This window comes from Protopterus annectens, chromosome 1.part0 (genome assembly GCF_019279795.1).
Source record: "Protopterus annectens isolate FY-2018-M chromosome 1.part0, PAN1.0, whole genome shotgun sequence".
NCBI classification, from domain to species: Eukaryota; Metazoa; Chordata; order Ceratodontiformes; family Protopteridae; genus Protopterus; species Protopterus annectens.
Window position 1 is genome coordinate 298,337,586 of NC_056725.1, and position 26,533 is coordinate 298,364,118.

A 26,533-nucleotide genomic window follows, 5' to 3' on the forward strand; every position below is an offset into this window, starting at 1 on the left:
CTGTGCCATATGGTACATCCTTAGTCCGGCAGGATGTTTGCGATTCACTATTACTTGCCTCATTTGCATGGCATTGACTACTAATTCCTAGTTACCATGCCAAACACTGTCACAGACCCTTAGCAACCCTGGCAGCTTGGTTGTGGTGTACCATGCATACCATTGAGTATTATGGTGAAATCATGATTTGCATTACATTGCAATTTTATGACATTTGTATATATTTTGTTTGTGTTCCCGTTTGTGCACACATACCCTGCAGTTGTACTTTGCGTTACTGTGGACATGACATTAAATGTTGTTTTTTAGGTGTTGTGCATCTTTTCTTATGCCATTGGCTGTATATTTAGCCATTGGCATATGTTAACTTTGTAATACATGAGTCTGGTCCGCTTTCATAGCTCCGATGTTCTGTTTGGAAAAATGTAAACCGTTTTTTTTTGGTTTACATTTCTGTGGGCTTATGCTACGCCTGCACCACTTCATGAATCGCTATGTACCTTCATTTGCATGGTGTGGTACTGCACATGGGGTGATTAGCATACCTAAGCCGAGGGCTGTGCAGATCTGGTGTACGCTGGTAGTGCACGTGGAATTGGTTCATACTTGAATCGCTCGGCGGCCATATTTGGCATTATACCGCCTACACTATGCCTGCGCCTGGCGCAAGCTTCAGGAATCCCGGGTAGTGAGAGTGTGTGTGTGTGTGTGTGTGTGTGTGTGTGTGTATATGTGTGTGTGTATATATATATATATATATATATATATATATATATATATATATATATACATACACAAAAATGTTTGCAATCAAGTTATTTTTTCTATCTTTCTTTATGTCAACACCCAGTATAAGTGAAAATTAGGACATATTAATTCTAATTACCCTTTTCTTCAAAATCCCATTTTTACTGGGTTCTATGACACTAAATGCCAAATGCATTATTTCTGTTTCTTTTTCACTTGGAAAATTTTATACAATTCCTACTTAACCTAACATACCTAAAATAATGGTATTAAGCAAAACACTTTTTAAAATGATAACCTAAATGTTTTCTAGAAGGGTCTATATTATAACATCAAATTTTACAAAGATCGAATGTTATAATATTGAACCCGTAATGTCGAATGTTGAAAACAGCGAAGGTGCAGGACATGGAATTCTTTCAGTGTTCGATATGTTGGTATGTTACGGGTCAGGTTCAGGTAAGTGTGCGATTGTGTGTAGGTTAGGGTTAGGGGGCGGGTTAGTTGAGTTAGGATTAGGGAGTGGGTCAGGTAAGTGTGCGGTTGTGTGGACATTAGGGTTAGGGCGCAGGTCAGGTAAGTATGCGATTGTGTGTAGATTAGGGTTAGGGGGTGGGTTAGGTGAGTTAGGGTTAGGGCGCAGGTCAGATAAGCATGCGGTTGTGTGTAGGTTAGGGTTAGGGGGTGGGATAGGTGAGTTAGGGTTAGGGCACGGGTGAGGTGAGTGTGCGATAGTGACAGACCTTAGGGTTAGGGTTGGGTTAAGGTAAGTGGATAGCTAGTAGTGTATATAAAGTTTAGTTTAGGTTTAGGTGTAGGATTTTAAGTGTATGTGTGTGTGGATTGCTGTTTTTTGTGTGTGTTTGTGTTGTGTGTATGTTTCTCGGAATAGTGAATTTTTTTCCCTGGAAAAAAATTCGCTATTCTGACTGTTCAATGTTTTCGGATTTCGGTGTTTAGGGTTCGATATTATAACATTCGATGTTTACGTACTTTGATGTTATAATATAGATCCTTTCTAGAAGGCACATATTCCTTTATTTTTCTATTACTGCCTCCCACTGTTTCTTTACATTTTCCACTTTACCAAACACTATTCCAAGTAACCCAGTTTTTTGATCAGAAAAGCAAATGCCTTTAGTTTTAATTATATCACCCAAATCTTTTCTTTTCTCTTTATTCAAATGTAGTCCCACTTTCTTTAAAGCATCATCCAGCTCTCATTTCTTGCAATGACTATAACATCATCACTGTATGATAAAAAATTAGGAATCTCAACAAAAGTACTTAATTTATGTACTCTCTCACCCAATACACCAGTCATAACACAAGCAACAGTATCCATCACTAAAAAAAAATATTGTTCATAGGGCTGCCCTGTCTTACACCTCTCTTGAAACACACATCTGTTCAGTAAACCATCCATTAACCATTGCTCTAACCCTGTTATTTTGTGCTGTTTTTAATAAGTTAATCCATTTTCATTTAAGCCATATTGTAGCAAATGTATCTATAAATATTTATGACTCACATAATGAAATACCTTGCTTAAGTCTCCCACCATTAACTTGGCACCACTCCCTCCATACAGTGTGTCATCTCCTACTTCCTTTACCACAAAAGCCTCATAACTTTTCTACCTTTCAGTCCATACATATTAGGCAACATTGTTTCATGAATAACTTTCTCAAACTTTATTTGTAATATTTTCATTGATATTTTATAGTCTGCATTATTCAATGTAATGGGCCTCAATTGTTTTATATCATTGTTTTCTCATTTTTTTCCATGTAAACCTTATAATAGCTTCATATATATATATATATATATATATATATATATATATATATATATATATATATATACTTTCTTGCACCCCTATTTTCAAAAAAATTGATTCACTATTTCAAAAAAAACTTTTTCTTTTTGGTCATTACATTTTTATATACATCATAACCTATACCATATTTCCTTTGTGATGAGCCCTCATTTAATAGCTTAAGTACATTATCTAATTAATCTAAAGTAATCTTACTTTGCAAACTTTCAATTGCTTCTACAGAAAAATTCTTCACACCCCATATGTTATCTTCAGCAGTGCTTTTACTATAAACCTCCTTGACACAAACATTCACGATACCCATAATATCTTTTTGACTGTACTTTATTTCCCCAGTCTCATTAATTACTTATTACACACATCATATTTTACCATTTTTGTCATGTATGGAGATACCTCTTCCTTCTTACCCATAATATTTTTGTTTATATAATAATTCTTCAAATTCCTTTTATTCTTCTCATAAATCTCCCTTTCTTTACAAAGAAAATCACTATCATTTTCTTCTAAACTATTCAAAACACTTTCTATCATTTTAATACCCCCCTTTTTCTTCCTTCTGTACCTGTAATTCCACTTATAGATATATATTTCTGTATTTTTCTTTAAATATAACCCACCACTCTGCCCAGGACAAAGCTCTCATAGTATAATGTTCCTTCAAAAACTGCCCTTTCCTGATTTGTTTCATCTGACTACAATGCCTTTCTTTTTTTTTTAAACAAGAAAAATCTTTATTAAACCATCACTTATGACATAAGCAGTCATACATTTATTTAAATGAAAACGAACCACGCAATCACAATCCTAGTTGCAAGCATTTTACATCACAAACTATACTGACACACTCCCATTTGCAAACATTATACAGCTCTTATAATCTACCTAATCATTTTCAGTCAAACATTACACAGCTCATTTAAGTCCTGCTTTCTTTTAAACCTCATTCCTCCCCTGTATGTATGTTTTAAGATGCAAGCCAAAGAGACAACATCATTAATGCCAGGTGAAGTACTGGCATCCAGTCTAACTTGCCATAAGCACTTCTTTACTTCTAACATGTTCTGACAGTCACCCCGAAGTCTTTTTTGTATATCCTATCTATAACAAAAATATAAATTTATTAAAACTTGCACATCTTTGGCTATGAATGAATAAAGAGTTTGTTGCTTTTTTGTTCTTAATGTCTCTTACATGTTCCAATATTCTTTGTCTCAGTTTTCTAGTTGTCATTCCTATGTAAAAAGCAGTGCAAGATAAACAGGTTGCTGCATATATAACCATGCTGGTATTACAATTACAATAGCCCGGACTTGCTATTGTTCTTTTAAAATTTCCTCGTGAAACATATGGTCCATCATTAATAAACGTGCATGCCTTCCATTTTCCACACTTAGCCATCTTGGCTGGTCTCAGGCTAGTGGGTTTCGGTTTCCTTTCCAAAAGTTCTTTAATATTTGAACCTCTGCTGTTTATAAATCTTGGGACCCCCCCTAATACCGTAATAATATCTTCAGATAATATGCTTTACCAACCTGTTTAACTTTTGGAAAGGAAACTGAAACCCCCTAGCCTGAGACCAGCCAAGATGGCTAAGTGTGGAAAATGCAAGGCATGCACGTTTATTAATGATGGACCATATTAATGATGTTGTCTCTTTGGCTTGCATCTTAAAACATAGGGCTCTCCTGATATAGCATTTTAAAATAAATACATTATAATATTATTATTAGAATATTATTTTAAGAAAAATGTGGAATGAATTTGTTTTTCTACATAGTAAAAACAAATACATTTTATATTTTACATAGAGGTGTTTTTTATAACAACAATTTTGGTTATGCATCAGAATTTAAATTCACAAATGATTTACAACTGTAGTTTGTGGTTCAACCTTGAAGGGTTAATATATGTGAAACTAATTGAATATTTATTATAATTATTTAATTGAAAGTTTTTTCTCATTTGAGAATGGCAATTTAAAGTCTCTATATAAACGATCTGTAACAATTAAATAACTGACTCTGAGGATGCCCTCTAATGGGTGAAAGCGCTTAGTCAGTTACAGATGGAAGTAGATGGTTTTATTGTTTTATGGATGGAGTATTAAAGTCGTTGTGGTTTTTACTTTTGGCTACACTGGAATTTATTTTTTACTAGTTTATTTTACTTTTATTATCCTGTATGTATATTCCCCCGGCTAATAATATAGCCACACTTGAAGATACCCTACACTGGATTTCATGTCATTACCTTCAAGAAACCCTATTACTTGGTGACTTTAACATAGACTGGGCCACCTGTTCCTCAGAATCCCCTACCACCCACATCAACCTGCATGCATTTACTCAAATCATAACCACCCCAACCAGGCTAGGTAATCCCAAACATAAAGAAAGCATACTAGACTGGTTACTTGTAAATAGTAACCCCCAACTGTATACTGCTGGTACCCTCCCTGATGATCTGAGTGATCACCTTCATACTTATATAGTTAAGCAAAAAGTTATTCCTCATCAATCCTTACTCAGGAAAGTCAGAAACAAAGTAAACTTTGACCCTGTCAAATTCAAACAGGAACTTTACTCCTGTAACTGGTCTATGTTAAAACACCTCCCCTGAGAAGAGGCAGTTGCATATTTTAACAATAAATTTCTTGATATCCTTGACTTGCATGCACCTGCTCGTTCTAAGGGAACAAAGGCAAAAACTGCCCCATGGCTGTCTAAAGAATCTAGACTAAAGAATTTCCAGCAGAAACAAAATCTGGGCTCTATGGCGCTCCACTAAAGACCCCTACAATCATGTTAAATACAGGCAAGCTAGGAATGAGACTAGAAATTCCATTCTACATGACAAAAAACAATGCTACTGTAATTTACAGCTAGCAAACCAGAACAATCCTCAAACGTTTTGGGCAGGTCTGAATAATCTACTCCATCCTGGAAAAATGTCTACCACTATCCCCATCGCTACCATTGATAAATCTCCTGAGGGTGTTTCAGACAGTTTTAACCATTTCTTTACAGAGACAATTCAAGCCCTAGCTAGCCAACTACCTCCTTTCTCCCCTGGCCCTGATAGTGCCACCCCTATAAATCTACTCTCTTTCAGTTTCCAGCCAGTGTCCACATCACTTATCCATACCTTGCTCAAAAAATTAAAACCTGTCACACACTCAGCTGATGAACTCCCTGCTGAGTACCTTCAAAAATCAGCTGATGCCATAGCCTATCCAGTATCTGTACTAATTATCCACACCATAGCAGATGCAAAAATTCCCACCATTTGGAAAACATCCTATGTAATCTCACTACATAAAGGAGGTTCCTCCACTGAATTTTCCAATTACAGACTGATAGCTATACTTTCTCTAGTAGATAAGATTATGGAAAAATGTATACACAAACAACTCATGCATCACTTAATTCAGAATCACCTCATAGCCGATACCTAACTCGGCTTCCATCCATACCACAGCAAAACCACAGCCCTACTAGCGTTCACCAATACCCATTAATTATAATCGTCACAATAATCAAATACCCTCATCCCTCTTCTTGGATCTTTCAAAGGCATTTGACATGGTGGATCACCAACTTTTGATTCGCACCCTGCAATCTTTCTGTCTAAATACCTGTGCCATTCAGTGGTTTAAATCTTACCTCAGTGGGAGGCAGCAGGCTGTCCTCTGGCAGAACAAGCTCTCCAACCTATTACCTAACACCCTTGGAGTGCCACTAGGCTCCATATTAAGACCCATATTGTTTTCCATCTTTATAAACAACCTATATACAGTCATCCCGAATGTTAGCAGTGTCCAATACGCTGATGATTTCACCCTGATTTGCTCATCCACATCTCCCTCAGAATTAAGGTCTGTTACCCAATCCACCTTTAATACTATAGAAACCTGGCTGTCCAAACGTCGATTGTTGCTAAATCCCAAAAAAACTAAAATGCTGTTATTCTCTTCAACACAAAGGTCCACACTATTTACCTTCACCATTAATGCAAAAGATGGCACAATAATCACCTCCGACTTTTCTACAAAACTGTTAGGAGTAATAATTGATAATAACCTAAAATTTGACCTTCATGTAAACCAAACGATCAAAACTATCAATAAAAAACTAGGGTCACTGTATAGAATAAAAGCCTTCCTAACCCCTCCAGCTATGGTTGCCATAGTTTGCTCCCACCTGCTTTCAACACTTTTATATGCATCCCCCTTGTCTCTAATCTAAATAAAACTGTACTTAATAGACTCTCAATCTGTTACAACCACATTGCCAGGTTTGCCACTGGCCTACCTTTTAGAACACATCATTGCATCAACCTTAAACAGCTTGGGTGGCTAGAACTTCCCAGTCTAATCCAATATAACCTTTTGATTATGGCTAATAAAATCCTCTATTATCCAGATAACACACCAGCTCTTAAAAATATGATCACCCCCCACAACAATCCAAGACTGCTCCGACCCTCAAACAGACTACAAATTAAGACAATTAAAATTAACAATGTAGCCGGTGACTCCCTCTTTGCAAACTCTGTAGGCAAAGCATGGAACCTCCTTCCAGCTAACATTACTTTGCTTTCCTCCCTATCCCAATTCAAATCTAAACTCAAACAACATCTGGCACTAAACTGGCTTTGCCACTATAACAAGCCTGGCTAACTCTCACCATGAATGTATATAATCTATTAATCAAATTACTGTTTATTTTTCCCCTGACTGTTACCAGGGTAACTCGAACTTGTGATATTGTCAATTTCATGTCTGCTTATGTCATTTGTAAATATCTCATCTGTGATATGTCTTCTTTGTTATTACTTATCTGTTTACCTTGGTAATATGCCTTCTTTGTTATTACTTATACATACATACATACATACCCATTTATTAGTATGGAGCCAATTTCAAATGACTTTGAAGCCATTTTGAGTTGTAATACTGAATAAGGTAAGTTTGTTGCTAGCCTGGGTAATAAAGCTGTGATCCACATATACAATGGGATTGATTTGAGAGAGGTCCCAGGGAAGATTATTTAGGAAGACGGAGAATTAGAGGGTACCAAGAACTTATCCCTTAATGTCCTCAGTGTTGACTGTGTCAGAAACTGGTTTTCAGGTGCCATTAATCTAAACATTCAATTAGATAGACAACTATGAATGAATTGACAAACTTTCTGGAAGAAGCCTATGATTTCAAGCTTATTTAGTAAAAGGTGATAATTGACAGTATCAAATACTTTTTTCAGGTCAAGAAATATGGTATCAGTGAGCTTTCCTTGTTTCTTGTTTAAATATATTTGAGCGACATAGATAGCTATTTTAGTGTTGTAGCTAGGTTAGAGGCCATGCTGTTTAACAGTATGAATGTCATATTTGGTAATGTATTGCAGCATTTGTTTGTAGATCACTTTTTCCAGTATTTTTGTGAGAGGGCAGAGATTTGCAATGGGATGAAAGTCATTTATGGTAGTGGAGGAGGTTACTGTAGCAAGATATATGTGCAGGTTTAAAGCTAAAAGGAGAAGTTTTAGTAATGAAAGTTAGATTAACAATTAATGGTGCAGATTTACAGAGGAAGCTACTAATGAGTTTGTATATACTGGAGTATATTTGGTAGAAAGCAGCATTGTATCCACAGTCTAGGTTATTAAGGTAATTCTGAACTTAGGTTCATAGGTTCATAGGTTCATACTAGGCTATCTGCCCGAGGGCATTTACAAGCCTAGCCCATAGTTTTGTGGCTTACGCCACCCCTTTAGTATGGGGAACTATACCCATTATTTTTCTGTGCCTCTGTTGAGCAGTGACACTGAGGTAATCCCTGGGGTATATCTGCGATCTCCCATCCATTGGTCAAGATTTCTCTTGAACAAGGCCAGCGAGGTGCTCTGCCTCACATATACAGGGATTTTATTCCACAGCATAGGGAGTCTTTGGGTGATGAATCTATCCCTCCAGCACGTCCTATTAATAGCCGTGTCGAGGTTTAAGTCTCCGCCCTTGTGGCTCTGACGGATCTAGATTTTTGAGGTGAAGCATATTCATCAAATCTGGGTTTGACATGGCCTTGTATGTTAGGCAAAGGTCACCTCTGAGCAAGCGTGCGACTGAATAGAGCTGGAGTTCTTTCAGTCGGGCAGCATAGGACAGATGTTTGAGACCCTTTATCCTTTTGGTGAGGAACTTTTGTGGCCTCTCCAGCTGCTGCAAGTGTCGGGTCAGATACATTCGAATGGGGCATTGTACTCAATCATTGGTCTGATGAGTGATGAGTATAGGGAGACTATGACCTCCCTTGATCTAGATGAGAATCCCTTCATGATAAGGTGGGCAATGTAGAAGGTCTTCCTAACTACTTTAGCTACATGGGTGTCGAATGACAGACTACTATCAACCTGGGTCCCCAGGTCCCTGATAACTTCTTCTGTGCTCAGTGGATTGCCACCTATTTGGTAGCTAGGGGTAACCTTGTTTTTCCCGAAGGGTATGACTATGCATCTTTTGGCATTTAACTTTAGGCCATGGCTCTGGCACCAGTTATCCGTTTCTGTGAGACCCTTCTGAAGGATATCTGTGTCAGATGTGTTTTCTACTATGGCGCCCAGTTTGCAATCATCTGCAAACTTTGTCAGCCATAACCTTCCTGTGTTTGCTTGTACTTCGGAAAAGTAGATGCCAAACAAGAGTGGGCCCAGGACTGAGCCCTGTGGTACACCACTTGTGACAGGCTTTGAGTCTGACATGGCACCAGCAACTCTGACCCTGTGGGTTCTGTCACTCAGCCAGTTTGCAACCCATCTTGTGATGTATGGGTTAACATTTAAGCTGATGAGTTTTCAATGATACCCGAGTGGGATATTGTATCGAAGGCCTTCGCCAGATCGAGGTAGGCTGTATGGACTGCCTTTCCCTCATCAATGGCTTTGGTGACTGTTTGAAAAAGTCAACCAAGTTTAGAAGGCATGATCTGCCTTTGACAAAGCCAAACTGGGATGGATCCAAAGTCTGCAAATTCCCTATGTCTTTATTTATGAGGTCCATTATGATCCTCTCCATGGCTTTGCAGATAAGGCTTGTCAAGCTAATGGGCGGTAATTTCCAGGGTCGGTGGAGGCACCGCCTTTGTGAAGTGGGACCACAGTTGCAGTGCGCCACTCCTGGGTGCGTATCCAGAGGTAAGACTATGATTAAACAGCTGTCCTAGCTGTGGGTTTAATTCCTCGTTGAGTTCGTGGAGCACACAGCCGGGGACACCATCAGGTCCCATGGATGCTGTGTTTTTGCTTTGGAGAGAGCAGTTCTCACTTGGGCGTTGGAGATGTTTGGGGGCTGCAATCGCTTGGTATAAATATCTCTCCTTTGGGGAGGGGAGAAGTTTGCACTGAACCTGTCAGCCAGTATGTTGGCAATGTCTGTAGGATCAGTAATCTTCACATCATTTTGAACTAGTTCTGAGCATATCTGGGAGTTTCCTCCCAGGTTTCTAACATAGCTAAAGAAGGCCTTATGATTGTCTTTTGAGTCTTTAGCTATTTTTCTCTCAAAATTTGCTTTGGATGATTTTATGAGAGCTCTTAGTTTTTACTTATAGTGATCAAGGGTGTCTTACCTTTTAAGGATTTTGCTCTATCTTGTAGTAGCTTCCTCCTTTTGTTGTAGAGTTTGTTTATGGCTGGGGTCCACCAGACTGGACGCTTGCCTTTGGTACAAAGAGTCTTTGTTTTGCTTGGGATTGCCTTATCCATGCAGTCCTGCAGGTGCTGGTAGAAGGCATTTGTAAGTGATTCAGCGGCTTGAGTACTGTTTTCCGCCGCTCGGGGCCTTAAAGGAGACCACACTAGTCTTTAGAAGTGTGAAGTCGGCTTTCAAGAAGTTCTTTACTGTGGTCTTTTTATTTCAGGTGGGGTGGGATGAGGACCTCCAGCGAGATTAGTTGTGATCTGATCTCACCAGTGAGGGGTATACTTCGGTGTTGAATATTGTGCTCCCATGTTCGTGATGATGAGATCAAGTATGTTTTCTCCTCTTGTGGGGATGGTGACTAGTTGTTCCATGGCATTTGAGTTTATGAATTCCAGGAACTTTTGGGCTAGGGTGTTTGGGCTTGAGTAGTGTTCCCAGTCTATATTAGGGTAATTGAAGTCACCTAGTATGATGGTGTTTGGTGATACATTTATCCCTCTAGTGTTTTCAGGAAGGCCATGTGAGGTTCCTGAGTTTGTGAGGGTGGCCTGTAACATGCTACAATTTGCAGAGCAGTCTTGCCTATGGTTAATTGCACCTGGATGGTCTCCGATGCATCGTGCGTTGCCACCAGTCTTGAGGTGTGGGTGTCTTTGATGAATATGGATACCCCCTCCTTTCTTGGTATTGTCCGGATTTTGGGGCGGAACGCATGATAAGAGGTAAAACCTGATAGTGCTGGGGTGCTCTCAGGAGCCTTGAACCAGGTTTCTGTCACTGCACAGACATCGATGTTCTCCATACTGAGAAGGGCCTCGAGTCGTGCATTTTGAGATTTAGACTTCTGGCATTGAGCAGCATTACCCTTAGTTTTTTCCTTTTTTGTGTTCTAGGGTGGTAGGTTTAGAATTTGAGCCTTGCCTAAAAAGGCACTATGGGGATGGCAAGAGCCTTTGCCAATATCCGGAATCCCAGGGTGACAGGTGCAAGCCGTCCCTTGCGAAGCAGCGTGGCTTGTCCAGCATGTCATCCCAGGCAGACAGACATTGGATCCCCTTTGAATGACACCAGAGTTTAAGCCAATTGTTAAAGCTGATCATCTTATCTCTGTATTGTGGCATCATTCTTGGTGAAGGTAGGATACTGCTCAAGGTCAGGGTCATACCTGCCTGGGCTACATAATCAGAGAGCTCCTCAATGTCTCTTTTCATGTAGTCCAAGGAGGTACGTCTCAGGTCGTTTACACCAGCGTGGACAATGACTGAGTCGTATTTGTACCTGCTGTTGAGAGACCTGAGTGCTTGCGTTATGTGGCGGATTCTAGCCCCCCGACAGGCAGCTTACTGTGACCTTCTCCTTACTCAGTCTGGTGAGCGGGACGTCAGTGTGTCTGACTATGGAGTCACCAATGACTAGTGTGTCTGGCATTGTGTTTGGCCTTAAGGGCTGTGACTGTTTGACACTCTGACTGTGAGGTCTATGTGTTGCAGGTGTTGTGTTCTGAGGTGGTGGTTGTTTGGGTGTCTGCTTTGGTGGCCTCTGCTGTTTTGGTAGATTTTTGATCAGAGCCTTGAGTATGTCTTTGTGTGTTTATGTGTATGATTTGAGGTTGTGATGGTACTATGTGAGACTGGGTCTATAGTGTGTGTGGTAACCTTCTCCTCCTGACTGGTCTTGCCAGTCCTATGTTGAGAGAGCTCAGCCTCCAGTTTGGCCGTATAGTTGCATCTCTCGCATGTATTTGTGTTTTGTGGGAGGAGGAGAGGGTTGTCTGTGTACATGAGGCAATTGTAACATTGCCTCAATATTCCCAGGTTCACCAGCTGAGCAGGAGAGGACACTAGCAACTGATCCCTCGACATGCTAGAAGGACTAGACAAAAAACTTTATAAGAGATTCCTGGGGACGTGTGTGACCGAGAAATCGGGGTTTGCCTTCCCTGGGTTGTATCTATAAGAGTGCCGTATCAAGGTAATAAGTACTGTAGGAGCAAGTGCTAGGTTTAACAGATAGAGAAAAGTCTACTTGGAGTCAAGTAGAGATGATCTTTTGAGGTATTAGAGAAAGTGCTAGTAACAGGGATGTTTAAAGGTAAGATTGAAAAGAATGCACTCTGCAGTGTGCACTAGAGAAGTTAGATATGAAAGTAGGTAACTTGAGTTTTACCTGTTTAAAAAGTTAAGGTTTAGTGGAGAGTTACTATTTTAAAACAGCAAGATGGACTGAAAGGGGTGGTTACTTTTGTATTTTGGTACTATGAAATACTGTAGGATGGCCAATAAATTTAAATAATTGAAGGGTGGGAATTCAAAAGTGATGGTTTTGTGATTACTCACATAAGCCAGTGAAAGTAGAGAGAAATGAGATATATGGTCAGATTAACATAACAGGCGGGCAACTAGAAAGACAGTGGTATTTAACAAGACAACTTAAATGGGTGGGAGGGAGAGAAAAATTCTGCCTGACTCAGAACAGAGAGAGCTGTGGTCTCTTTTGAAGTTTTAATATGCTGTTAAAACAGAATGCAAGCAAAACACAAGGTAAAGAAAACAAACTACAGTATTCAAAATATAGAAAGGCAATACAGAAATACAAAAATAACAGCAAACTAACCTTTCCTTCACAGCAAAGTGTAGCAGAGTCTGGATGAGCCTTTCTGGTAAAGCTCTGAAATGTTTTAGTTTACTCCTTAAATAGAAATTTTAGTTCCTAGCTCCACCCCTCTGTTAACAAGTGATTAACCTTAAGTGACCTCTTCTGTCTTATGAATGAGTCCTTAATTAATCAGTTCTTATTTCTGCCTGACTCAGAACATAGAGAGCTGTGGTCTCTTTTGAAGTTTTAATATGCTGTTAAAACAGAATGCAAGCAAAACACAAGGTAAAGAAAACAAACTACAGTATTCAAAATATAGAAAGGCAATACAGAAATACAAAAATAACAGCAAACTAACCTTTCCTTCACAGCAAAGTGTAGCAGAGTCTGGATGAGCCTTTCTGGTAAAGCTCTGAAATGTTTTAGTTTACTCCTTAAATAGAAATTTTAGTTCCTAGCTCCACCCCCTCTGTTAACAAGTGATTAACCTTAAGTGACCTCTTCTGTCTTATGAATGAGTCCTTAATTAATCAGTTCTTATTTCTGCCTGACTCAGAACAGAGAGAGCTGTGGTCTCTTTTGAAGTTTTAATATGCTGTTAAAACAGAATGCAAGCAAAACACAAGGTAAAGAAAACAAACTACAGTATTCAAAATATAGAAAGGCAATACAGAAATACAAAAAATAACAACAAACTAACCTTTCCTTCACAGCAAAGTGTAGCAGAGTCTGGATGAGCCTTTCTGGTAAAAACTTATGGCTTTAGTATTGTTTTGAAGTAGAAGGGGATATCGAACAAGTTTCCATAAAGCATATTGGGTGTATATGTTAGTGTGTTAGTGAACAATGACTTTGAGAAGGATGGCTGACTACACATGGTGGTACACAATTCTTTAATTAGAGAGTGAAGGTTTTATTCTTTAGTTTTGGAAAACAGTATGATTAACTAGTGTTTTTACTGCATTCCAAAAGTATTCAGGTTGCCCTAAGTAAGTAATTTACTTTTGCTTTAGAGTGATTATTGTTGATTCAAGTCTGTTCTTTTAGCTTTTGATACTCATTGTAAATAACAAAGTTGGCTGGTTCTATTATGCCTTCTTTCCAGAAATTTTCTATATGTTTTATTAGTTGGTGATTATTTTGCATGAGTCAAGGTGCAAGTTTCCCTTGCCATCTGAGTTTTGTAATGGGATATAATTTGTCTTATATGGGTTTTCCCTGCCATCTGAGTTTTGTAATGGGATATCGTTTGCTTTGTATGGATATGAGTAAATTATACAGGATAGTCAGGGCTGTGGTAGGCTTGGAACAGCTGTAGAAGTGAACCCAATCGATGGTTTGAAGTTCTGGAAGTAGTATATAATTTGCTTAGGGTGGTAGGGTCTTGGTTTTCAGGGACTAAGAAATGCTATTCATTTCTATCAACATCATGAATTTTGTGGTTCATGGAAAATTTTGCCCTCCTCGGAAAATTTTCTGTGAGCAACCATTGATCTGATATAAACATAACACCAAATATTCAAAGCTTACCTCAAAAAAACACTACCCTAATCACTCACACTAAAACAGACTGAAAGGGAAAATTTACCTAAGATAACTTGATATCACCGAATCTCTCACAGTCAGAAAAACAGAGAACATATGATTATATACCTACTGTGACGATTGGGGAGAGATGGGCGAAGGCTGCCAGATTTGTCAAATAGAATTTGATATGTAATTCTGGCATTTGTAAATAAATGTAAAATACAGGCATGTTTTCTTGAGTGTAAAAGAATATTGTAAAATGTGGAACTGCAAAATATGTGACAACATTACACTCTACTGGCCCAGTGAAGCATGTTGTGACCCTTTCATGTTAGAATTTGGCTCCAGTGCGTCTGGATGAAGGTATCATGCACATTGTTTTAAGGCTAAAGTTTATGACCAGAATATAGATGTGGAATGTGCTTTATTGATCTGGTTTCTGTTAGAATATACATGTAAAATGACTTATGTTGTTGTAAGTTTCTGAGCAGGTGTTAGATTGCTAAATAATGCAGTTTGTGGCCTGAGAACTCCAGACTAAGTGTCAACAATTATGTAATTTGGGAGGGCCTTAGAGACATGTTTGTTAGTAATATTTAAATACTATTTCTCACAAGAGACTGGGAGCATTTTGATCTTGGATATCTAACTCAGCACTCTGCCTAAGCTCAGATATAAGTTTTAGCACTGTGATTTCTTGTAGGAATAGTTAAAGCTAGTAAAGATTAATTAGGTATTTTTCTTTGAAATCAGACCTGTCCTACTGTATTATTTTAAATTTCTGTGTGATCTCTGAACTCTTAGATATCTCTGTGGTGTAGTAGTTTTGTCTTGTGTTTTAATTAATTTATTTATTTATTTTACATTTGTTAACCAGGTTGGTCCAGCTGGGTAAGAATTTACCCTTTTTCTGTGGAGACCCGAGGGGAAAAGCCCCAAACAGACATACAAATACATACAAACAGAGACAAATTAACAATATCAAAGAGCAAACAATCTTATGGATTTATTATTAAATATTTTTAAAACCTTCCACCTGTGGCTGGTTTATGAAGAGATAAATTATGCTTTAGAGTACATTATGTATTTATAGAGTTTACTGTCTAAGCTCTTCCAATAAGCCTAGACTAAATAGTCACATTACCGTTGGATAATAATATTGCACAGTAATAATTGAACAACATTTTAAGGGCCTTTTAGTAGATGATATTATTAGCTGGGTGGTGGCAGGGATTACTACCATATGGTCTCGGTAAAGGGACACAGCTGGAGAATCTGTGTCAGCCTTTCCCAGGAGTGTCTGTGAAGTTGTATAAATGCTTATCTCAAAGTGTGTGTGTGGTGTGTCAGCTACATGGCAGGGACACGAAGCACTGGTTGGACAGAGAGGGTACTAGAGGTTTTAGCTTGCCCAGCTAGGCTGAGATCTGGACCCTATAGCTGTGCCAGTGGGGAGTCTTATTGGGGATCTGGTGAGCAAGGGAGCAATAAGCCCCAGACTGACTGTGATCTCTGTGTGCACTTAAGGGAAATTGTACTTTACTGTGTGTATTAGTTATCCTTTCCTCTCGTCTAGGAGACAACCTCCCTGGTGTTAGTGGTGAGGATTGAGGCTCCTTGATTGCTGGGCCAGGGCACGGTCATCACAAGTATTTGGCAGTGGTGGGATCTACTTCACATACTAATTGGCTTGTAGTGATGTGGGTAGAGTGAATTCCTGTAGCTTATGTACAGTGATCTCTAAAAGTGTTTTGTAGTCTAAAACAGCCATGCAGTGTATACTCAGAGTTCAGATCACAATTGTTTTATTTCTTTTATTAGCTTAGTGTTAGTCAGGTGAGCAGGCAGCATGTCAGCAGAAGAGAATGGAAAGCTGACAAGGAGCCAGCTGGCGGAGATGTGCCAGGCTAGGGGACTGGCGCATGGAAACCTGACTAAAGCAGACCTGATTGCAGCCTTGGTTACAGCTGCATCAGAAAACAGCAGCCTGGAGGACAATCAGACTGATAGTGGAGATACAATATCCTTGAGAATGGACAGCTCAGCCTTTCTGCAGTGGACTTAAAAATCCAGCTGGAGCTAAAGAGACTTGAGTTGGAGGCCAGGAGTATGGAACTAGAAGCAGCTAAGAAAATGAGGAGTCTACAAGCTGAGGAAAATGAACGGCAGAGGAGGCATGAGAGGGAAATGTTGACTCTTTGCCAGAGTCATGGAGGTAATGGGGAAGGGAGTAACTGGACCCCAAAAGCACAAAAGGTCAGTAAATTTCTTCCACAGTTTAAAGAGGGGGATAATTTTAATAGCTTCATTCATATGTTTGAGCGGGTATGTAAACAGTATGAAGTTGACCAAAGGTACGGTTCCTGACCCCCTTACTCCATGGTAAAGCTGTAACTTCTTTAGTAAAAATGCATGACACTGACTGTTTTGATTATACTGCTGTAAAAACACATTTATTAGAATGTTTTAAGCTAACATCTGAAATGTATAGGAAAACGTTTTGTGAGCATAGATGCAAGGCAGATGAAAATGCATGTGAATATGTTGTTGAACTGAGCACTTATTTTCATAGCTGGGTGAGTGGATGCCAGGTCACAACTTTTGAAGGGCTGGCAGATCTCTTTGTAAGGGAACAAGCCCTTAATACTTTGCATGAGGACATGAGGATCTGGTTAGCTGACAAACAGTGTGCTACTTCAGAGGAGTTGGGAAAGAAGGGAGACCTATACCTAGCAAGCAGGGCAACCCTACATGGGAAAGGGGCCCCTAGTACTGCTCATGGGTCTAAAGAAACCCATGATGGGCAGCAGAGACTACCCCAACATAATCCAGCAGTAGCAGGGGAAGCCACTAGTCCAGGTACATGTCCAGGAGCTAGGGTTAAATGTTTTAAAAGCAACCAATGGGGCCATGTGGCATACAGGTGTCCATGGAGGCAACGTGGGGAACCGAAGGTGAGGGAGCCAGGAAGTGGGAAAGACAAAATGCCAACAGTAGGTTGTCTTGAGACAACAGGGTTATGGAACTACCATCCTGCAGATGTCCTGAGAGGGAAGGATTTGGATGAGGCAGTACTAGGTACTTATGCAGTTACATGCAGTAAGGCTAGGAGACAAGCATGTGGGTCTGTTGGCATGGGGGAGACCCAGACAGACTGCATACTTGCAGCCAGGACTGCTGAGGTGGTTACTTCAGGGAGTGAGATACACTGTAGCAGTGAGACTGAATGTGAGCCACAGCTGCTTGTGGGTACTGATGTTCCCTTGGACAGGGTAACTGCAAAGGTAGAGGTAAGTAGTAGTACCCAGGCTGACAGTGAGGCACCATTGTTAGAGGATGCCAGACTTCCTGTGGAAGGGGAGCTGGGAAGGGTTACAAGGAGAGACTTGAGACAGGCACAGCTCTCATACCGTACATTGCAAGGCCTGAGGCAGGTACCTAGGGAGGCACCTGATTCTCAAGGGAAGGGTTACTGTACAGAGAGTGGACCCCTGAGGGAGGGCTAGAAGGTGAGAGAGTACAGAAGTTGGTAGTGCCTAAAGCTTACCGTCTGGCGCTTCTAGCCATAGCCCATGATATTCCCTTTGCAGGTCATATGGGCATAAAACATACAAAGAGGCATATTATGCAAAACTTCTATTGGCCTGGAATTTCCAGAGATATAACAGGGTATTGCAGGACCTGTGAGCAGTGCCAAAAGGTAGGCAAGACAGGAGACAAGGTGAGGGCTCCTTTGATGCCTTTGCCTGTGATTGAGGAGCCATTTCAGAGGGTAGCTATGGATATTGTGGGTCCTCTGTACCCCAAGTTCCACAGGGAAAAAGTATATCCTACTGATTGTAGATTATGCTACACGATACCCTGAGGCAGTGGCTTTGTCCTCCACCGTGGCCGAGAAGGTGGAAATGCTTTGATAGTGATTTTCAGCATGGTAGGTTATCCAAAGGAAATACTGTCAGACAGAGGTGCTAATTTTATGTCAGACCTGCTGGCTTGTCTGTGGAAGTCCTGTGAGGTGAAGCACATGAAGACCATCCCCAGACTAATGGTCTTGTTGAGAGGTTAAACTCTACAATCAAGTTCATGCTACGGGCATTTTCAGATCAGTTTAAGATGGAGTGGGACAAATATTTGCCCCATCTGTTGTTTGCTTACAGGGAGGTTCCCCAGGAATCCACAGGTTTTTCACCCTTTGAGTTGCTGTATGGGCATAGTATGAGGGGACCTCTAGATTTAATTCAAGATGAATGGGAAAGTGAGTGTGAGTCTCACGAGGAGTCTGTTGTGGTATATGTCCTGAACCTCAGGACAAGGCTCAGGGAACTCATGGGCCTGGCCCAGGAGAACCTGGCAGATGCCCAACAATAGAAAAAGGTGTGGTATGACAGGAATGCTCGAGCTAGAGAGTTTTCTGTAGGGCAGCAGGTGATGATTCTCATTCCTGTCAGACACAACAAGTTGCAAGCAGCTTGGGAGGGACCCTACGAGGTGGTAAGAAAGGTAAGTGATGTTAACTACATGGTGGAAGTGCTAGGCAGATGGCAGGGGCACAAATTGTGTCATGTTAACATGATGAATCCTTACCATGATAGGGAGGCCCTTGTGCTGAGCATTTGCAGTGGATTGCAGGAGGAGTCCGAGAGATCTTGTGACTGATCTCCTCAGTGAGGCTCAGGCTGACACCTCAGTGGAAGGGGTAGCAATGTCCCAGCAGCTGTCTTCTACCCAGGTTTGGGAAATCCGAGCAGTGTTGCGGGAGTTTGGGGGCATGTTCACCGGGAAACCAGGGAGTACCCACCTGGTGCAGCACCAGGTGTGTACAGGACCCCAAAGGCCAATCAGGCAGGCCCCTTATAGGGTGCCTGAGAGAGTCAAACAGACTTTGATGGAAGAGGTACAGGAGATGTTGGAACTAGGGGTGATTCAGAAGTCCAACAGTCCCTGGGCCTCCCCAGTGGTATGAGTGCCAAAGAAGGATGGCAGCACCAGGTTCTGTGTGGATTACAGGAAATTAAATAGTCACACAGAGGCAGATGCTTACCGCATGCCTAGGACAGATGAGGCCCTAGAGCAGCTGGGTGGGGCTAAGTATCTTACAACCATTGATCTTACCAAGGGTTACTGACAGGTGCCCTTGACTCACAGTGCTAGAGAGAAGTCAGCCTTTGTGACTCCTTTTGGCTTGTATGAGTTCACAAAAATGCCCTTTGGGATGAAGAATGCCCCAGCAACTTTCCAAAGGCTGGTAGATCATATCTTAGCAGGAGCAGGAGGGTTTGCCATTGCTTACATGGATGATATTGCTATCTACAGCTGTTCCTGGCAAGAGCACATTTAGCATGTCAGGGAGGTGCTGGGCAGTCTACAGAGGGCATGGTTGACCATTAAGTTGAGCAAATTCCAGGTGGGTATGGCAGAGGTCTCCTACCTAGGACATAGAGTGGGAAGTGGTAAGATAAGGCCAGAACCTGCCAAAGTGGAAGTCATTCAGGCATGGCCTGCACCTGTTACCAAAAAGCAGGTGAGGGCATTCTTAAGGATAGCAGGGTACTATAGAAAGTTCATTCCCAATTATAGTACCATAGCTGCTCCCCTTACAGACCTGACAAGGAAGAATAGGCTAGATAAGGTAGTGTGGACCCCAGCATGTGAGCAGATATTTCAGAAGCTTAAGGAAGCTTTGGTAGGACCCCCTGTGTTAGCCAGTCCAGAATATAGCAAAGAATTTGTTGTGCAGGTGGATGCTTCAAACTATGGGGTGGGGGCTGTACTTAGCCAGATTTCATCAGAGGGAGAAGAGCACCCAGTGGTTTATCTCAGTCGTAAGCTCCAACCCAGGGAGGAATGCTATGCAGCAGTAGAAATGGAATGTCTAGCCATAGTGTGGGCACTACAAAAACTTCAGCCTTATCTGTATGGAAGAAAATTCACTGTGATTACAGATCACAACCCTCTAACATGGTTAAACAGAGCCAGTCAGCAAAATGCCAAGTTGCTAAGATGGAGTCTGGGGTTGCAAGCATATGATATGTCAGCGCAGCACCACAGTGGGACTAGCAATGCCAATGCAGATGGGCTCTCAAGACAGGGAATGGGGTGAGGTAGACCCAGATAGACCTGCACTCCCAAGCAATGTTTCTCAAGGGGCACTTGAAAAACTTGCTTGAGTTCCCCGGGGGGGGGGGGGATGTGATGATTGGGGAGAGATGGGCGAAGGCTGCCAGTCTAGTCAAATAGAATTTGATATATAATTCTGGCATTTATAAATAAATGTAAAATACAGGCATGTTTTCTTGAGTGTAAAAGAATATTGTGAAATATGGAACTGCAAAATATGTGACAACATTGCACTCTACTGGCCCAAATAAGTATGTTGTGACCCTTTCATGTTAGAATTCCGCTCCAGTGCATCTGGATGAAGGTTTCATGCCCATTGTTTTAAGGCTAAAGTTTATGACAAGAATTTAGATGTGGAATGTGCTTTTGCTCTGGTTTCTGTTAGAATATACATGTGAAATGACTTATATTGTTGTAAGTTTCTGAGCAGGTGTTAGATTGCTAAATAATGCAGTTTGTGGCCTGAGAACTCCAGACTAAGTGTCAAAAATGATGTAATTTGGGAGGGCCTTAGAGACATGTTTGTTGGTAATGTTTAAATATTATTTCTCACAAGAGACTGGGAGCATTTTGATCTTGGATATCTAACTCAGCACTCTGCCTAATCTCACATATAAGTATTAGCACTGTGATTTATTGTAGGAATAGTTAAAGATAGTAAAGATTAATTAGGTATTTTTCTTTGAAATCAGACCTGTCCAACTGTATTATTTTAAATTTCTGTGTGATCTCTGAACTCTTAGATATCTCTGTGTTGTAGTAGTTTTGTCTTGTGTTTTAATTTATTATTAAATATTTTTAAAACCTTCTACCTGTGGCTGGTTTATATAGAGATAACTTATGCTTTAGAGTACATTATATATTTATAGAATTTACTGTCTAAGCCCTTCCAGTAAGCCTAGACTGAATAGTCACATTACCATTGGATAATAAAATTGCACAGTAATAATTGGACACCCTTTTAAGGGCCTTTTAGTAGCTGATATTATTAGCTGGGTGGTGGCAGGGATTACTACTGTATGGTCTGGGTAAAGGGGCACAGCTGGAGAATCTGTGTTAGCCTTTCCCAGGAGTGTCTGTGAAGTTGCATAAATACTTATCTCAAAGTGTGTGTGTCAGCTACTTGGCAGGGACACGAAGCACTGGTTGGACAGAGGGGGCACTGGAGGTTTTAGCTTGCCCAGCTAGGCTGAGATCTGGACCCTATAGCTGTGCCAGTGGGGAGTCTTATTGGGGACCTGCTAAACAAGGAAGCAATCAGCCCCAGACTGACTGTGATCTCTGTGTGCATGTAAGGGAAAATGTACTTTACTGTGTGTATTAGTTATCCTTTCCTGTCTTCTAGGAGACAACCTCCCTGGTGTTAGTGGTGAGGATTGAGGCTCCTTGTTTGCTGGGCCAAGGCACGGTCATCACACCTACATACAAAATAATGTTTAAAAAACTGAATTAAAATCTATGGAAGACAGCAATGTAAGCAATATAGAAACAGATAATGAAAATTGAGATATGAAATGTAGAGTGATTTGGGATATAATAAATGAAATAAAAGATTCAAAGATTCAAAGAAACTTTAGTGTCATTTAGGACCACTCAAGTGCAGCCTAAATGAAATTACAAATGTCAGCTTATGAGAGAAATGCAGTGCAAATAACGTAGATACAGCAGTATCAAAAAATAACATAAGAAACAAAATACCACGTATGACATGCAAGAGGTAGTTCACATTACACGAACACATTTAATACCCATTATCCAGTGATAAATAACAAATAAATACCCACCACCAAACCCCCACACTGTTAAGATAGAGAATCAATAGAGACTAGCGAATAGCAGCTGTTTAGTTATCATATTGCACTTGTTAACCTTTAGACATGACTCAGTATAGCCATCATATTGCATAATAGTAATGCTGGCAGTAATTGCTCAACACAGCAGGATTAAATGAAAAAAAAAAAGGCTTCAATGTATCAGGTATTATGGTTGGTGTCCATATTAATGTCTCACTTCTGTAGGATACAAACTGTTCCTGAATCTGGTAGTCCAGCAGTGGAAGCTGCAGTACCTCCTTCCAGACGCAATTTATGAGAACCACTTGTGGGTCAGATGGTTCGAATCAGCAAGTATTTTATGTGTTCTCTTTCTTGCTCTTGTAAAGAAAAGCTCTTGAATAGAAAAGAGGTTTGTGCCCACGGTTTTCTCAGCCACCCTCACCACCCTCTGTAGTTTCTTCTTCTCAGCAACTGTGCAGTTGCTGAACCATGCTATGAAGTTGCTAGTGAGGATGCTCTAGATATCTCGATAGATAGATAGATAATAACTGGTATTAGTTGGTATGGAAACATGGTGCATGGCTTGCAGTTATGCTATTCATTGTGAAACTCATTCCTAAAACAGTACAGTACAAGATATTCCACTTGTTATGTTCCAAGCGTAAAGACTGTGGACTTAGACTTTCATCTACTGAAGTCAGATAAGTATATTTGGTTTCCCATATGATTCTAATTCTAAGGAGTGTGCCCTGTCACTCCAGAGAGATCAATGTAATGTTTTATAACTCCCAAGCCGCTAGATCATTGAACACAGTACTGAAGTTTATAGACTTTTCTTCTTTTTTTTTTTTGAAAACAACCATAGTTTTCACATATTAGCATTATAGCATGAATTTGATTCACATATGCCGTACACAATCAAAATTTCCATTTCTTAACTGATATATTTTTGCTTTACATATTTACTTCCCATCAAGACTATTAACAGTTTTTCCACCATTTTGCATTCTTGTAACCTGCTAGCCATGTTACTCTATTATTCCAGTTGTACAACTGTTCGCATGTACTATTCCCATAAATGCCATTTATTAAATTTAATTTAATTTACTTACTCTCTGTCTGTCTCAGAGATCTCATATCTTTTCTTGTATTTCTTCCATAATGCTCAATATATCTGCTAACATTAATTTAATATTTGATTTCAATGTTCTTCTGGTTGCTTTTTTGGTTACCATCATCAGTAAACTCAACAGAGCTTTTCTGTACCTTGGCATCTCTAGATTTATACTCACTTTAAATATATCATTTCCTTATTTTTTGATTATTATTCACCGGTATTTCTACCAGGATAGTATGTAATATTGTTTTAAAATCAGTCACGTCATCATATTCCAAATGCATATGGTCTCAACTCCTTTTTCTTCTCCATCATCTACTGTCCATTTAAGGAAAAATCTTGTGAAGTCTACTTGGGATATAAAATAATTGTGCAAACATTTTCAAGCAAATATTCCAAGTCTTGTTGATTTTGGCACATATTTAAGTGGCCCACAAATTTCATCCCATTGCTTTTATTTTATGCCTATTTAGCCTCTTCTCACAGTCCTTTACCTCTCACAACTGCTTTTTGTAGTAGTTATGGAGCATTTTATATGTCCTACTTGTTAATATTTTTAATTGCATTCTCTGGTCTTGGCCTGTCATAAACTTTGCTAGTGCTGACATTTCACTATGTGGCCCTCACTCCCTGACTCTTTGCCCATACTCTGCTGTCAGTCCTTGATAGGAAAAGCAGTACTTTGTATATAACCCAAAGAGATTTTTAGCCCTTTCCCATTCTATTACCTTCCCTCTTTGATTAATCTGTTCCTGGTACTTCAGTACTTTGATCAGTTTCCAAAAAATTGCCTCTAGCTACTAGCTACAGAAATCCCTATATGTAGAATTGCTTTTCTTAAAATCTTTCATTTGCCAAATTATTATTTTTTTTTCATTTTCTTCACTTGCCCTAATTCTTAATATAATTAATGCTACTTTATAAATATTATGCTTAGCATGGCTATTTACACTTTCCTTAAGCACTTGTGTCCATTAAGACATTCTTTCTTTGTCACTGGTGTTTCCACCCTGAGCTAACAATATTATGTATGCAAGGTGGCCGTTAAAGTAACAACTGAACTCTGACATTTCTCTTCTCCCTTGCTGGACTTATTATTTTTTTTTTGTGGACTGCAGTTTATAACATTTATAAAGTTTAGAAAATGGCAGGAGCAAACTACATATGAAAAAAATGGGAATAGCGGGAACAGTACATAGGTTCATAAGTTCATTGGTAGGTACTAGGCTATCGGCCCAAGGGCCTAAGTAAGCCTAGCCAACAAGGTTCCCTGGCTTATGCCACCCAAGAAAGTTAATTTCCTGTGCCCCTATCGAGCAGAACCTCAGAAGTGATCCCCGGGATGTATTTCCCATTTCCCATCCACTCATCAAGATTTTTCTTGAAGAGTGCTAATGAGGAACTTTGCTTGACATAGATGGGTAGCTTGTTCCAGAGTATAGGAAGTCTCTGGGACAGGGATCTATCCCTCCAGCATGTCCTGTTTATTGTGGTGACAAGGTTTAGGTCCCTAAAGCATGTAGCTCGGAAGGATTGGGATTTCTTTAGTTGTAGCATGTCCAATAGTTCTGGGTTTAACATAGCTTTATATGTTAGGCAGAGATCTCCTCGGAGTAGGCGATATGCTACAGAGTAAAGCTGGAGTTTTTTGAGATGGTCAGTGTAAGGCATCTGTTTGAGGCCAGTAATCCTCTTTGTGAGGTACTTCTGTGGCCTTTCCAGCTTGACATGTATGGGCAGTCTATTCCAGAGTCTGGGGAGTCTCTGGGTCAGGAACCTATCCTTCCAGCATGTTTTGTTCATTGTGATGACAAGAGTTAGATCCCTAGAACGTGTGTCTCTGAGGGATTGGGATTTCTTTAAGTGTAGCATGTCCAACAGTTCTGGGTTTGATATGGCCTTGTGTGTTAAGCAGAGATTGCCTCTGAGTAGATGATATGTGACATATAGGTGGAGTTTTTTTAGACAGTCAACATAGGGCATCTGCCGTAGGCCTGTGATTCTTTTAGTGAGGTATTTCTACGGTCTTTCCAGTTATTGCAGATGTCTTGAGAGGTACATACCAAATGGGACATTGTATTCTATAATGGGTCTTATGAGGGATGAGTACAGTGGGACAATGACCTCCTTTTTTCTGGATGAAAAGCCCTTAGTGATGAGGTGTGCTACATAGAAGGATTTCTGACTGTTGTGGTGATGTGGTTATCAAAGGTAAGACCACTGTCCAACTGTGACCCTACGTCTCTTATCACACTTTCAGTGTTTAGTGTACTGCCACCAATGTGATAATTCATGGCTACATGTTTTTTCCCAAAGGGGATAACTGTACATTTCTTGGCATTGAGGTTGAGCCCATGGCTCTGGCACCAAGCATCTCTTTCTGTAAGGCCCTTTTGTAGAATATCCACATAATTTGGGGATTCAGTAATGGCTCCCAGTTTGCAGTAATCTGCAAACTTTGTTAGCCAGAGTCCCTTAGTGTTGGCCTGTACTTCAGAGAAGTAGATGCCAAACAAGAGCAGTCCCAGGACTGAACCCTGAGGTACTCCACTTGTCACTTGTCTGGAGCTGGATTTGGAGTTGGCTACTTTTACAGTGTGGGTTCTGTCTGTAAGCCAGATGGCAACCCATCGAGTGACGTAGGGATTAATGCCCAGCTTAGTAAGTTTATCTATGATTCCAGAGTGGGGGATGGTGTCGAAGGCCTTGGCAAGGTCCAGATAGGCTGTGTGAACCACATTATCCTTGTTCACGGCTCTGGAGACTGATTCGAAGAAGTCAATCAGGTTCAGGAGACAAGATCGGCCCTTCATGAACCCAAACTGCGTGGGGTCCAGTGTTTGAAGGTTGCCAATGTCTTTGTTTATAAGTTCCATGATAATACGTTCCATGGCCTTGCAGATCAGGCTCATCAAACTGATGGGGCGGTAGATGTTCTTCGTGTTTCACTGTTGCAGTCATTACATTTGTAACTCAAAACAGGATACACCGGATGATAGAAAGGACGCTGCTCGTGCGAGTAGTAAAATTTTATTCCACGTATAACATAAGACAACACTGACAACTGGTTAAGCGCTTTCAACTGAAGTAATCAGTCTTCATCAGAACAATGTG